The sequence below is a fragment of the Emydura macquarii genome, unplaced genomic scaffold, assembly GCF_026122565.2.
Source record: "Emydura macquarii macquarii isolate MOO-44397 ecotype Brisbane River unplaced genomic scaffold, CSIRO-AGI_Emac_v2 contig_2422, whole genome shotgun sequence".
NCBI classification, from domain to species: Eukaryota; Metazoa; Chordata; order Testudines; family Chelidae; genus Emydura; species Emydura macquarii.
In genome coordinates, this window is record NW_027132559.1 from 36,918,240 (window position 1) to 36,933,819 (window position 15,580).

At 45.6% G+C, this 15,580-nt stretch overlaps 1 protein-coding gene and 2 long non-coding RNA genes across 4 annotated transcripts in view; 2 read left to right on the forward strand and 1 right to left on the reverse strand.

Moving 5' to 3' along the window:
- LOC137162154 (uncharacterized) overlaps positions 1-7,606 on the forward strand; it is a 26,054-nt gene extending 18,448 nt beyond the window's left edge. Inside the window, exon 3 of the long non-coding RNA XR_010922309.1 lies at positions 7,230-7,606. This is a non-coding gene — a long non-coding RNA (uncharacterized lncRNA). The remainder of the gene's footprint in view (positions 1-7,229) is intronic.
- Positions 1-13,803, reverse strand: part of LOC137162155 (uncharacterized) — a 16,546-nt gene extending 2,743 nt beyond the window's left edge. Inside the window, exons 1-2 of the long non-coding RNA XR_010922310.1 lie at positions 13,678-13,803; positions 7,321-7,388 (exon numbers count right to left, since the gene is read on the reverse strand). This is a non-coding gene — a long non-coding RNA (uncharacterized lncRNA). The remainder of the gene's footprint in view (positions 1-7,320; positions 7,389-13,677) is intronic.
- Positions 13,804-13,926: 123 nt separating this feature from the next.
- PTER (phosphotriesterase related) overlaps positions 13,927-15,580 on the forward strand; it is a 29,618-nt gene continuing 27,964 nt past the window's right edge. The window contains exon 1 of one of the 2 annotated variants that reach the window (XM_067562290.1): positions 13,927-13,993. The gene's annotated coding sequence lies outside the window, so the exon portion shown is untranslated. Of the gene's footprint in view, positions 14,032-15,580 lie in introns of both variants that reach the window. The other variant, XM_067562291.1, reaches the window with a different exon arrangement.

Below are 15,580 nucleotides of genomic sequence, written 5' to 3' on the forward strand. Positions count from 1 at the left end.
GGTGGTAATCCAGATTGACTGAATCTCCAGTGAGAGGGCTGAGCTTCCCCGTCGTCCCTAAGACTCATTGCTCCAGTCATTCAAGACACATGGGGATGACCAGTGACTGTAGCCACATTTAGAGAGAAGTTCGGTATTATAGAGCAGAAACTTCTGGTAGATGCTGGAGCAGCTGTACCCATGATGAGTATGCAGAACAACCCAAAAGTAAATTGTGTACCTATTGAGGAGTGGATGGGTTTAATGGTAATAATAGTTTGATGCCCTTCACCACCCCTTTGCAGTGCACCATTGGTCCTGGCATCGTGTAGCTCCAAGTTCAGGCTGCAGGAGCTAGATGGAAATGGAATTTTAGGGATGAATGCCTAACACAGATTGGAGCAGTAATGGATCTGCCAAATAGAGAGAGATTGGCACAGGGAAAGGAACAAGAGCCATACGTGATAGCTGCATCACATAGGGTGGCAGCAGTAAAAGCACCATTGGAGGTTTCCCTCCTGAAATGGGAGCAAGATGTAGCTGACATTGTGCAGAGACATCTCCCTGCCTTTGCCAATAATAAATTTTCAGTGTGGCAAGATTGACAGAGTTGCAAGGATTATAGGTCCCGATCCATGACCAATGAGGCAATACAAGTACCTGCAGCAAGCTGAGGAAAGTCTGAAAGAAACAATGAAGCTGCTGCTAAAGCAGGGGGTACTAAGGGAAGTGCAAAGCCCATGCAACTCACTGATATAGCCAGTCAAGAAGGCAGACGGTGTCACATGGAGGCTAACAGTGGACTACCGGGAGCTTAACCAAGTGACGCCAAGGTTGGCTCCAGTAGTGGCTAAATTTCAGGACGTAATGTCCACCATTGTGGCAGGAGCCCAATGGATCTCTGTTCTGGACCTCTCCAATGCCTTTTTCTCCATCACGATAGATAAAAGGGATTGGTACAAGCTAACATTTACTTTTGGGAATAGGCAACTGGCTTTTACTCGGCTTCCACAAGAGCTACACAACTCACCTTCGATGTGGAGGGACCCGAGACACAGGAAAAGCATCATTTCCTATGTCAATGATATATTGATTTCAACTTGCACCAAAGAAGAGAATCTCAAAGCCTTAGATGAAATACTGGGACAGACTGAGGAGACTGAATTCCTGGTAAATCCCAGTAAGGTCCCATTGGTCCAGCAGCAGGTTACCTACTTGGGTGTAAACCTGGAAACAGAAGGAAGGCGCCCAGACAGGCAAAGGATATAACTGATAGGGAAACTGATGGCTCCTCAGGATGTCAGCTCATTACGCTCTTTCCTCGGGCTAACTGGGTTCTCCAGAGATTTTTTAGAGAGATATTCTGTGATTGCGAAACCATTGTACCATCTTTTAAAGAAGGATATAGATTGGACATGGGAAGAACCCCAACAAAGGAGGTTTGCAAAATTAAAGAGGGCATTGGCATCCACACCAGTGCTTGCCTACCCCAAGGAAGGGACTCTCTTCATCTTACAGCTTTCAGCAACGACAGAGGGCATCAGTGCAGTCCTCTCCCAAAACTGTGGAACAGGAGAAAAGTCTATTGCATATGAGTCAAGGAACCTCAGTGAGGTCGAGAAAAGATTCACTCCTTAAGAGAGAGAGGTCCTAGCGTTGACATGAGCTATCACTCATTGGGAATACATAATAAGACTGTCTCCCATTGTGTTGAGAACTTCACATACACTGATTAAGTATGTGCTGTCTGGCAAGGTGAACCAAGGACGAATTCTGAATACAAGACTTGCTGGATGGACCCTCACATTGATTAATAGAGAGATCACTCTGGACAAGACAAAGCAAACGACCATGATTCCTTATGCCTTACTATGCCAGGGTGAGGAACATGAACATCCACTACCAAGTGAGGACCTTATGGAAAGCAAGTCACCGTTTGAGGTAAGAAAAACCCTTGAGGATTCGAATCAAGATAGCGCAGAGATTTGGGCTACGGACAAAAGCAGCTATTACCTGAACAGAAGGTCCATCGCTGGGTATGCTGATGTAAAAAGTGGAGATGACAAGATGCTGCAAGGAACGATAAAACCAGCATCAGTGCAGTCCACAGAAGTGGTGGCAGTAGTGGCTGTGTTGTTAGAAACCGATCCAGAGAGAGATTTAATTATTGTGACAGATTCAGAATGGGTCCTATGAGCCCTCATTGACTGGATGCCAGTGTGGTTGGAACAACGCATGACCACCGGAGATAGAAAACCAGTTGTCCACTCTAAATACTTATATCATGCATGGAAAGTGGCCAAAGACCATACTGCCAACACTTACTTACACAAAGTGAAGGCTCATGTGAAAAAGGACTCATTAGCTTCTAGACTAAGCCAGCAAGCAGACAAATTGGCCAAAGAAGCAGCATGTTTGGGCCTGGAGATAACATGGGAAAAGTCAAATGACAATAATATTCCCACATGTATGCAAAGACATAGAAAGGAAAAAGACATTTCAGACATTGCTGAGCTCCAAAAGAAATATAAAGAAGTGCAGGACATCCTTGACAGACAGGAATACCAGGAATGGAGGGTATTCAAGAACAAAGAGGAAGTAGTCCTGGCAGTAAAGAAAGAAATGGGAGAAGATGTTCCAGTCCTTTTCCTACCTACCTGTTTGAGAAAGGAGATGGTCCAGCTGGCGCACCACCAAGGCCACTTTGGTAAAGAGAAGACACTGCAGAGGCTATTGGCAGTGGCATGGTGGCCCAATATGTCAAGACATGTTGAACAGTTTATAAACAGATGCTTGAACTGCACCAGCAACAATGCTGACAGCTAGATAATCAAAGGGTCATTGAAACATCAAATAATAGTGGGTCTCTGGAAACGTGTCCAGGTGGACTACATAGGACACCTTCCCCAAACGGGAAGAGGAAAGAAGTATATATTGGTGATTATTGACTCCTTTAGCAAGTGGCTATGCCACTTCAAATAACATGGCCAGGACAACAGCAAAAACCTACTGAATGAGGCGTTCTCCAGGTATGGCATCCCTGAGTTTATGAACTCTGACCAGGGCCCCACATCATCGGGGAGGTCAAAAAAACACCTATGCCAGGCCTTAGGAATTCAGCAAAGGCTGCACATCACCAGACACCCACAGTCATCAGGGTTGGTCGAAAGATCCAACCGAACATTGAAGACAGCCCTGAGGAAACTGGTGTGTACATCCAACAAAGACTGGGATCCCAAACTGCACTTCATTCTTATGGCCATTAGATCGACCATGAGGTCTCATGGGTTCACCCCCCACCAGGCTTTAATTGGGAGAAAAATGAGGACACCAGAATTATGGTGGGTGGAAGGTTGGGTCCCACCAGACTCACTTCAGCCAAGGCTAAAGATGGACGAGTTCATGTCCAAATCATTGGACAGTGTTACTGAGATTCAGAAATGTGTTGCCCATCAACCAAAAGCCAACATCCAGAGTATGGACAAGTGGTTAGGTGATAACCTGAAGACAGTAGAATGAGCTGTAGGAGAAAGAGTGATGTACCAATTTTACTCTGAGACCGGATATGTGCCCAAGGTGGTTGGGTCCGGTATCCATCACTAATAAAGCAGGTCCCACTGTTTATGAGCTGGAGCTCTCTGATAAAAATGGTAGAAAATTTAAAAAATGGCTCCATAGCTCCCAGCTCAAGAAATGGAAAGGTGAACCAGAGAGAGAAAGGAAAATGTAATGGCAGTAATAGTTTTGTTGTGGTTTTCCCACAGACAAAACATGAACCTCCATCGTCTTATATTTTGTTTGGGACAAGTGTGGAATGTGATGTATGGCTTAACTATATGTGAAGGGGAACACTACTTTTGTGTCACCACTACCCCACCCTCTACCCCCAAATGTGACCCTTTTGTATCCAATAACTATTGGAGGTGGAATAGCAATATATGTTTATGCAGAAAAGGATTTCTGCTATTTAGTGTGGAAACATGAAAAGGAAACAACTTCAGAGGTAAGAGGACTAAAAATGGTTCCAACTAGTACATCTTGTAAGTGGGAAATAAACAATCAGATTATTGAGAGAGGTTTTGAACCTCAAAAGATACAAGGTCTAGGCAGATGTGCATGCCTTATTATGGATCTCCCAAAACAAGTAAAGGAAGGCTCAGTGCAGATACTGGTTCTGGACAGTTTGCAGGGCTATATCTCACAACTCATGATAAGACTGCACTCACCCAGCCAAAATTGGACCCTCTATGCTTTATGTCCCATTTGGAACCAACATAGATTTTGTCCTCCTAGCAGTGGAGGCAATCTATGTTTGAGCTCGTCATATCGAGATTTCACCACACGTAGTAAGGGAAGTATTTATGTTATGGTATGGCACAATGATATGGGGACTTGACATGCTTCCAGTATTTATGGATCCTATGCAGTTGTTGCCCAGGCAGAAGTATTGCCACGACCATATGTATATCAAGTGGGAGCAGTGGTAGTAAAGGAAAACGTATGATAATGGGAAACCCAGAATACATGTTAGATGTGGGCAATGGGATCGCTACCTGTAGCACGGAAACTGGTTTGGCTCCGTCGTTGTGGCCCTTCCTCAGGCCCAGGCTCGGAGGAAGGCCACTGCACCTTCCAAAATGGGGAATGTTAGCGTCCGGATACGTTGCAGTCCGGGCCCTGAGGCAGGGCGGGCGAGCAAGCAGTCTATTGCCCCGGCCCTGAGGCAGGGCGGGCGAGCAAGCAGTAGTGTCAGGAGAGAGTGTCTCTCTAGTCAGGAGAGTAGGGGACAGTACTCATTCACTGTGTGGCAAGGACAAGGGGGAAGGGAGGGGGACGCAGGCCCACCCGACTCCACTGCGTCCCAGCCCAGGGCCCTAGCAGTGGCAAAGATGTTGCCACTGCGTTGGCAGGGCTCCCGCCGCAACATGCCGATGGGGTCTTGCCCCTGTCTCAGCCACAGCTATGGCTGTCCCTGAGCCACTTCCTCCCCTTATCCCCAGGTACCTGTATCGATGGGATCCTCAGTGTCACTGGGGTACACCGTCCGCGGCAGGTTCGCCAGTCCCTCTGCGTCCACAGGTGGCAAGGCGGTGAGCTCCTCTGTGAGGGGCAGCCCCTCCAGGTCGCAGGGCTTGGGGGATGGCTCAGCCTCAGGTAGCTCCTCTAGGTCCTGTCCCGTCTCGGGGGATGGCTCGGCCTCAGGCAGCTCCTCCACATCAGGTCCGGCCTTGGGAGGGGGGGATCTCCTAGCCCTCAGGCTCAGGGGACATGGTTCAGTTGCTGGAGCCTAGGGGCCTGGCCTGGTCCTTGGGGCTGGTAGGCCTAGGCCAATCTAGGGGGCCCGGAGGCCCTATCCAACCCTTGGGGTCTGGTCGCTTGGGCCGTCCCCGGGTCCTAGGCTTCGGGAGACACTCTCTTGGAGTAGCGGCCTGGCTGGGTTCAGGCCTTGGCTGCAGCCAGCGAGGCAGCACATCTGCCTCCAGCGACAGCCTGTCCCTCATTGAGCTGCAGGGCCTGCTTTTTATACTATCAGCCCCGGCTGAGGCTCCGGCCCTCTGTTGCCGGATTGGCCGGCCGGCGGGACCTATCACTGGCCAGCTCCCCGGTTGCCGGGCAGACTGGATGGCTGGCCCTTTTTCTGCCTGCTCTGGGCGTTGTGGCCCTTCCTCTCGGAGGAAGGCCACTGCACCTTCCTACACTACCCTATATATCACCTTCATACATGGGAAATGTTGACTATGTACCACAGTCCGGCTGCAAGGATGGAATATATGGCTAAGGAAATTGATGGGGGAATCCCAAAGCAGGAGAAAACAAGATATAATAGCTAAGGTGTTAGGAGGAGTCGGAACGGGGTTGGGTATTTCTAATGCAGTAAACGCAGAAAGTCTAGCCACCAAAATTAGCCATTTAGGTCATGATGTGCATTCATTAAATTAGCCACTGACCTCTTCTTTCGAGAAGATACGTACAGTAGAGCATCAGATATCCAAGGTGCTACCTGAATGGTTTCAGGCAGAGCAGGGAAACGAGATGGCTTCGTTAAAAGGCTTACAAGAGCTGCAGGAGGATACAGCATGGGCTATTGCCTGTGTTCAGGCCCAATAAGAAGGCTGGAAAGTAGCCATCACTGCGGAACTATTTGCACTACTGACAGAAAGGATGAGCCCATTTGAAGTGAAGCACCATTTGTGGTGGGAATTAACAGATTTTTCATTTGATTCAAAGAGTTGTGTTGCTGCTGCTTTTGTTTTAACCATCAAAAATGTGAGTGTGGATTGAGTGTATCCGGTAGTACCGTTAGGTTTAATAATCAAAGAAGCAGTTTTGATGCCTATGGACATGCCCAAGTTCATCAGAAAAGAGGCACTGTGCTAAATCTAAAAGAATGCACCTGGGAAGCGAATAAGGTTTATGTGTGTACCAACCATGTTTATGGGGAAGGTCACATATGTTTAGACCCGGAAGCAGTCAAGTACCATTTCCATATGAAACCGGCACCCAGTGAACACTCCTTAGTAGTTCAAATGAACAGGAACTGCGTTAGTATTAGGAGTATGTGCATTAAATTCACGATAAATGAATTTTAAACGTTTTGGCATTATTATAATGTAAATACCTGTATATGTAAGGTTTATCAAGTCTCAGTGTGTGATATTCATTTTACATCCACCATTCCAAGTGTGGAAGATTTGTCTCTTGTATACGCTTGTATATGCTCTTGTATAACAGCACTGATATAGCACCTTTAAAACTGGGATCAGATGCCAGTGTAATAAAGTAATTATTAAGACATCCTGAATTGGCCCAAAGGTTAAATGATTTAAAGGCCTCTGGAAAGGTAACTATGATCTCTATCCACCATGCCATGGGAGAGATCATTGGTATTTTGAACCGAGTGCAAAGACATTCAGTATTTGCTCACTGGTGGGAGAACCTATGGTTGGCTCCCAAGAAAACCTGGCACATGTTGGTCCATCCTTTTGTTGTAATTTTAACAGTTCAATGTGTTTTAATAGCAATATGGATAAGTACCATCTGCTGGATGAAGCAAAAGTTTAAAAAGTTGTCGAGTTAAAAGGTTAAGGTATGTAATGAGTTTGATCATGGTGTGCACAGGTGTGCATCCCCTTGCCCAAGGCATCAAAGAGGGGATTTATTAGACTGAGATGTAAATGTTTTTGAATATGCATAGACCCTTCCCTATGCTAATGTGTGTTTGTACATACATGGCTGCCTATTTACTTAAGCGGGCATCAGCGACGAGGACGAGAAGTAGACGGGCGAGCAGACGAACACCTTACCACTGTAACCGAGGAAAAGGAGAAGGAGGACACTTACCTTGATCGAAACTGTGTTCCAGTCACTGGGTCCAGAAGGTCCAAGATCCAGATCGGGTCCAACATCCCCTGGAGGGGAAAAAGACAAACAGTAAAGTTCCGTTTAAACCTGGGAACCAAGGATTAAGTTCAGAGGTAGTGAGCCTGGAGTTTAACTCCCATATTTCTTAACACCAGTGTATATTAATTGGAATTTCTTGGGATGCATGTTATAACAATTTTGTCCAGTCTCTTTTTATCCCATTTGCTGTTACCATCCCCCAAAATAAACTTATTGTTTGTTTACAGTTCGCAAGTGTCTGCGTTTAGTCACTTCACTCCGGTGATAGATAGGGACTGTCAGGGCAAACTAATTAACAAATTAAATTCGGTGGAACACCCTAATCATTTTAGTTGCCCTTTTCTGTATCTTTTCCAATTCCAATATATCTCTTTTTAGATGGGGCAACCAAATCTGCACACAGTATTCAAGATGTGGGCGTACCATGGATTTATAAAGAGGCAATATATTTTCCGTCTTATTATCTGTCCCTTTCCTAATGATTCCCAACATTCTGTTAGCTTTTTTGATTGCCGCTGCACGTTGAGCAGATGTTTTCAGAGAACTATCCACAAAAACTCCAAGATCTTTCTTTAGTGGTAACAGCTAATTTAGACCCCATCATTTTATACATATAGTTGGGATTATGTTTTCCAATGTGCATTATTTGCATCTATGAACACTGAATTTCATCTGCCATTTTGTTGCCCAGTCACCCAGTTTTGTGAGATCTTTTTGTAACTCTTCGCAGTGTGCTTTAGACGTAACTATCTAGAGTAGTTTTGTATCATCTGCAAATGTTGCCACCTCACTGTTTACCCCCTTTTCCAGATCATTTATGAATATGTTGAACAGTACTGGTCCCAGTACAGAGCCCTGGTGGACACCACTATTTGCCTCTCTTCATTGTCAAAAAACTGACCATTTATTCCTACCCGTTTATGGACTCAGAGCGGCCTGAAAGGCCTTAGCTTTCGGAGTGTGGGTCTCTGGAAGCAGAGGAGTTGCCTCAGCCAAGGGGCGGGGGTGACCGAACAAGAGTACAAATAGGGCTTTAACTGAAGAAATATGGCTCATTTATTTAGTCATTAATATTAAATAAAGAGCATAAATGTAAACAATACAAACATGAAACCAAAGGAAGATACAAAGGCCTAATATTTTTCTATGCATGTAATCATTTCTCATAATATACAATTCTATTATTGGTCATTTTATGTTTACAGACAGATATTCGCTTGTAAACTCTCAGTTATTTACAGACAGATGGTCATTTGTAAAATCCTAGTTACTTTTCACAGACAGATAAACAGACAGATGTTCGTTTGTTATCTTAAAGCAAGTGCTACTTTCATACGTTACTAAAAGCGCTTCTCTCCTTAAGCCCCGTAGGCCGAGTCGACTCTGATAAGTGTTAGCCGTCCCTTGGACGCTGCTGGTTCATAGAAGGGCTCAGTCCAGCTACCGAGGATCCCAGCAGGCTGCAGTCCAAAGTGCCACTGACTTTTGGGGGTTTAAATACCCTCAGGCTGATCACCAAACTGATCAGCTTAATCAGTATGTAACCAACCAGTGAACAGTGTCACTTTTGCGATCAGCTTAACCAATCAGTGAACAGTGTCACTTTTGGGTCAGTATCATGATCAGTGAGCATTTCTGCTGAGGCATCCTGACTTGTAAGCACTTTCAAGTGTTATTTAGCTGGGTGTGGTCAGCTTTTGGTTTTATGTTTGCCCTCTATTTGTGCTGTGCTAGCGCCCAGACAGCCCTTATCAGGTCCTTCCAGCCCTTTACCCAAGCTATATACTTTACTATTCTATCTTAAAGCACAAAACCCTTTAACTATTCTTTCTATATTCTATGCCTTTGTTTCCTATCTTTTAACCAGTTACTGATCCAGGAGAGGACCTTCCCTTTTATCCCATGACAGCTTACTTTGCTTAAAAGCCTTTGGTGAGGGGTCTTGTCAAAGGCTTTCTGAAAGTCTAAGTACACTATATCCACTGGGTCACACTCGTCCACGTTTGTTGTCATCCTCAAAGAATTCTAGGCGATTGGTGAGGCATGAATTCTCTTTACAAAAACCATATTGTCTCTTCCCCAACAAATCATATTCATCTGTGTCTGATAATTCTGTTCTTTACTATAATTTCAACCAATTTGCCTGGTACTGAAGTTAGACTTACAGGCCTGTAATTGCTGGGATAACCTTTGGAGCCTTTTTAAAAAAAATTGGCATCATATTAGCTCTCCTCCAATCATCTGGTACAGAAGCTAGTTTAAATGATAGGTTACATACCAGAGTTAGTAGTTCTGCAATTTCACATTTGAGTTCCTTCAGAATTCTTGGGTGGAAACCATCTGGTCCTGGTGACTTATTACTGTTTAATTTATCAATTTGTTCCAAAATCTCCTCTAATGCTACCTCAATCTGGGACAGTTGCTAAGATTTGTCACCTAAAAAGAATGGTTCAGGTTTGGGAATCTTCCTCACATCCTCAGCCATGAAGACCAATGCAAAGAATTCATTTAGTTTCTCTACAATAGCTTTATCTTCCTTGAGTGCTCTTTTAGCATCTTGATCGTCCAGTGGCCCCAATGAATAGCTTTGTGCTGAGGTGATAGTGCTCAGAAATGTGTGTGTTTGTGTGTGCAGTTGCACTTGCAAATATAGCATTTGTAATTACACTTTGCTTCAACACAGAATAATAACCGAAGGCTTTTGGTTATTACTGTTTCTATCCCTCAGCGATAAAGAGCAAGGATTAAATAGCAAAAACCCAAGTGGTCTATAATTCTATTGTGACTCAAATCTTCAGCAAGGAAGATTTGAGTCTTCAGTCATTTTACTAATTCTGACTGCCAGAAAGATCCCAATATCAAAATCTGATTTCCTTGAAGTGACCAGAACTGACTGATATATCCCAGCTGATGACTGGATAGAAGTATCTCTGCAATCATATGAAGTCTAAATTTCAACTCTCCTGTAGATTATTGGCTAACACCTTTGCAGTCCAGAAACCCAGATCAGGCTTCAATAACAGTCTTTTAAAACTTCACATTTTCGTTCACAGCCAGTATGTATATGCAAAATGGTTGGGGGGAGGTAGAGAGGGGAATTAAACGTGGGTTTTAAACATTGTTTTTAGGCTATTATAGGCATTTAGTGATTGCTCTTGGAATAACCAAAACCTGGGGAGAATTTTGCACCCATATGTACAGCCTGGGTAATTGAATCTTGAGCAGAAGCTCTTCATATAGGCTACAGAAGAATGGATCTTGCCCTCAAGGCATGGGGCACAGATGCTCAAGTTGTTACGGTAGCTACATGTGTTGTAGAAGTAGTCACAGCCATTGTGCAAAATCTGCATAGCTGTAGACCAACTGGCCATGACCCCATCACACTATTACCCTCCAGATTATGATGGAGAGAACTGTGTCTGCTCTGTAGAATACAAGAAATGCAAAGTCTTTATGCATTGCATCTTACTGGCCTGCAGAACCCTGGTGAATCTAAGATTTATAATATACCTACAAGCACATAGATGGCATTGGTTTGTACCTGATACAACAGTGCCCTGAATACGAGGACTGTTGTCAGTTGTTGGCTGTGTTTTCTCACAGTGTGCAAGCTGCCCCAGCTCTGCACAGATAGCTGATACAGACCACAATTGGATTATCCAGTAAGACCAGAGATCTGTTTCAGTAAAGAAGGCACCAGCCTAGGTTTATTGCTGACAAAGCACAGTAAAAAGCTCCCTATACATGCTACAAGTACACTTAATACATGTATGCCCATGACAATGGACCAGCTCAGTGAACAGCAAGATTTTCTGTTCCTCACATGGCCAGACAAAGACACTCCCTTTGAGACCTTCTTTTATACACTGATACAAACAAGTTGCATAATGCCCCTCTGACATGCGTAGTTGACACCCTCTGATGTGGTAAGATACCACCCTTTACCTTGTGCAGGATGGTTCAGTCAAAACATCTCTATCCATCACATTGTCATCCTGACCTTATCTTTAACAGGGGTCAGTGTGTCCTCGTTATTTTTGGGGAGTGAGCTTGTACCATTCCTGGTACTGGGATGATCTGGTACCACCTTTCTGCAATGTGCTTGCATGACTGCTCTATGCCTAATGCTTCTTTAGGAATGTGTGTTTTTGCAATACTAGCTCTGTTCTTGCCAGTTACTGTGAGTCTGCCAACATTGACAGCCTGACTTTTGCTAACTTTGCTTTAAACAGCAGGACCAACTATTACTTTAGCTCAGGTCTCATATCTGGCCTGTTATACTAGGCCTCATGCTCTCACTTTCTACTACAAGGACCACATCCTGCACATTGAGTTTAACAGGACAGTGCCTTCTGCACCAATAGGGGATTGATATGGAGTGGGGGAGGGGAGCCTCATTTAGCCCTTTGAAGATTTTAGCCATACCAGATTTTCTTTAGCTCAGAGTTTCTGAAAGTAATGCCAAAATGAAAGAAAGTTTGGCTCAATTTTAAATCTTTTGTGCATGTTACAACTTTAATTCACATAGCATGCTATCATAGGCTGTAGGTGTACTATATATCTGATTTTTAATGCTTCAAAACTCTTTGGAATTTGGTTTAAAATGGCATAAAATTTGGCAACTAATTAAATATTTTAATAGGCTGATTGTCAGACGGGAGAGGGAATACAAAAGTCAACAGCATTGCAGAAAGCTGTATATCACCTAAATTGTGAATACAGAATTACGTGTATAGACAGTGCTGGCTACTGACTAATTTTCCCTGTTTACTACACATTGGTTCGAATGAACTAGCCCTTTCATTTTAGGGTTTTACAAGTCCTGTTTGCAGCAGACTGAAACAAGGAAATAAAAATACTACAGCATAATAGTTTGATGTGGACATAGAGAAGATTGCTTTTAAGAGAAGCTGATTTTTTGTGTGTACAAAAATACAGATCTTACGAAGTTTAACTTTGAATCTTCAGAAGTATTAATGCTGCCTTTATAATTGTAAAATGCCAAAGGTGTGTGGATGTGCAGGCCTTATGTGAAATTCATCATAAATCTTCAAAATGGGTTTAATATGGGCAATGATAAATGAAGAGTCGTATAAAGCACTGCATGACTATTTTTAACATGGTTCTCATACATAATTTCTCCCACACTGATTGCCTAGCAATATGAACATGTTAAAATACAAAGCACTATAAATGCTAGGCTTTCAGGTTTCCACTTAATCTATGTAGAATTCATACTCTTGATTTCATGCTTACAGCAAATAAAAACAAGTGGCTTTGAAAGTGGAAACCATTCAAGAAGTCAACTTTCCATTTATTTGTATAGTTGACCATTTGACCATCATTCCATGTTATCTGTGGTTGCTGACTAGTGCCTGACTTTTCTCATCATCAGCAGTCTATATTCACTACACACATTATGATGCACCAGTCCTACTCTCTGTATTTTTTCCTCAAAGATCATCCAACTCCTGTCTTCTTTTTCTCTATTAACTTTGCCCAGCTCACATTCCCAGCCTCATCCTTAATACCTCCCCTTCTGGGCCTTTCCCCCCACATACTTGCTTCTTCATCACCTTTAAGAAAAGATGAAAATTAAGGGAAAATATCTATGAAGCAAACGCCATAGAATCATAGAGGTGTAGGACTGGAAGGGACCTCAATAGGTCATCTATCCTGCAGGTCCCTCCTGCCACCCAGAGAAGAGCAACAAAAACTATTAAAGGCCTAGAAAACATGATCTATGAGGAAAAATTGAAAAAACGGAGTACATTTAGTCTGGAGCAGAGAAAACAGAGAGGGAACATAACAGTTTTCAAGTACATAAAAAGGTTGTTATGAGGAGGTAGAAAAATTGTTCTTGTTAACCTCTGAGGATAGGACAAGAAGCAGTGGGCTTAAATTGCAGCAAGGGAGTTTAGGTTGGGCATTCGGAAAAACCTTCCTGTCAGGATAGTTAAGCACTGGAATAAATTGCCTGGGTGAGGAAGGTGAGGAAACTTTGTCATTGGAGGTTTTTAAGAGCAGGTTAGACAAACCCCTGCCAGGGATGATCTAATCATTACACAGCCATGCCTTGGTGCAGGGGACTGGAGTAAATGACCTCTTGAGGTCCCTGCACAGCTACCGTTCTCAAGCCATGCAAGGCATTGCAATCCTGTCACAAGGTCATACCACATTGTCAGGTAGAGACACACCATCCTAGCCCGGTGGGGCCCAGCTAGCACATTTAAGACCCATGAGAAAGGGGCAGAGGAAAGCAGTTATGGGTCTCTCCTGCCCCCAGCTACTCAGTACCATTGCAGGGCACCCAATGCCACTAGTGGGCTCTCCGTGCGCTACTGCTAGGCCAGGGACCAGGGGTCACATGAGGTGCGAGCCGCCCGGCAGGCGAAGCCCGTGGCTGGGCTGGCTGCAGGTGGGGACGCCCAGCCTTGGCTGCTGTGGAGACACATCACCAGCTCCTCCGCCCTCTGCCCGGAGCGGCTCGCTAAGGGGCGGGTGCGCGGGGTGGGGAAGTCCCGCCCCCGGCCCGAGCAGGGAAGGCGGGACGGGACGGGGACGGGACGGGAGGTCGGCGGGCTGCCTAGGCCGCACTGGAGGCTGCGCGAGGGTAAGCGGCGCCGCCGCCGGAGGCTACCGGCCCATGGGGTGAGCGCGCCCCGGGGAGCGAAGCGGGGCCCACGGGCGCTCCGGGCTCTGGTGTCTGTGGGGCCGGCCCGCGCAAGTCCCGCTCCCAGAGCGGTGGCCGAGGCCGCCCGCCAGCGGGAGCCAGCCGCATGCAGCCCGCTCCTTCTGCCAGAGCCCCGCCGGGCAGCGAGGGGAGGGGGTCGCCCGGGACAGATCGTCGCCCGCGGCGGGAGCGGGAGCCGGCGCTGTGGCCTGGCCCCCGTTGGTTCCGGTGTCAGAGGCCGGGCAGTGGCCGTGCGCGCCCTGCCGTAAGCCAGACCAGAGCCGCCCGGCCGACTAGGGGGCGGCCCCGCTCGCTGCCGCCACAGCCTGGCTGCGGTCCGCTCCTGCAGGTTCCGCTGCCCTGCTTCGAGCAGAGCCGATTGCAGGATCGGGGCTGCGGTCTGCCATTCCCCGGCCCTGGGAGCCTGGGGGGAGGGGGTGCGGCGTGTGAATCCCGCTGGTGGAGTAACACGCTGGAGCTGGTGTTTTAAAAGGTCTCTTTTTTTCACCAATAGAGCGAGCGAGGCGGAAAATGAGACCGCGTGGCCCGGATCACACAGGGAGTCGGTAGCAAAACTGAGATTAGCAATCGGGAGTTTGAGTCCCACCCCTGTGTTTAGACCACAGCCTGCAGAGTAACAGTTCCCGTGCATGAAGTTTAGGAATATGTATATGCTTCAATATGGTGCTTTGAAGCACTGTAGGAGTGGCACACATAGCAGTAGGGTGACCAGATAGCAAGTGAGAAAAATCAAGACAAGGGGTAGGGGATAAAGGGCGTCTATATTAAAAAACCAGCCCCAAATAGCGCTATAAAATCGTGACATCTGGTCATCCTACACCAATCCATCTAAGGAAGGACCACCTGTTGGGAGGAAACTAAGGAGGAGACAGAAGGATTAGGAAGGGACTGACATGCTAACAGGAAATACAGACCATTCTGACATAAGAAGATGCCTGCCAGTTGGACTTTATCTAATGTTAAGAGAGAAGCCATTTAGGGGAAATAGTGAACCAGGCTGGGAGCATGCAGAAGGATTGGAAATGACTAGAGCAGTAGAAGCCAAACATGCAAACCAGAACTAATTGGCCAGGAGAGACACAACTCTGTGAAAGAGTGGAGTACATGGGTGTTTGAGGGACTGAAAAGAGTATTAAACTGCAGCCCTGGATTTGGCATACGTGTGTACATTCCTGTGCCCAGGAAATCAATGACAATGGGCTGGTAGCAGTGTTGTGACAGAATGAGAATTAGTGGTTGAATTATTGTCAAACCAATAGAGGAAATTGCTGCACTATATGAACAAAACGACTCACTGTCCTTAGTGTTTTGAGACATTGGTACCTATGCAGCACTGGCAGGCTAAGCATCAGGAAGGCCCTCTCAGGTATGCATTCAGCTTCAGCACAGAAGCAGATAGTTTTTACATCCTAGACTTCCAGATTGATGTCTTGCCAGGTTATCAACAAGACTACTGTTCAATGTTATCTGTCAATGCTGTCAGCAGAGAAAGTGAGATTTGCAAAG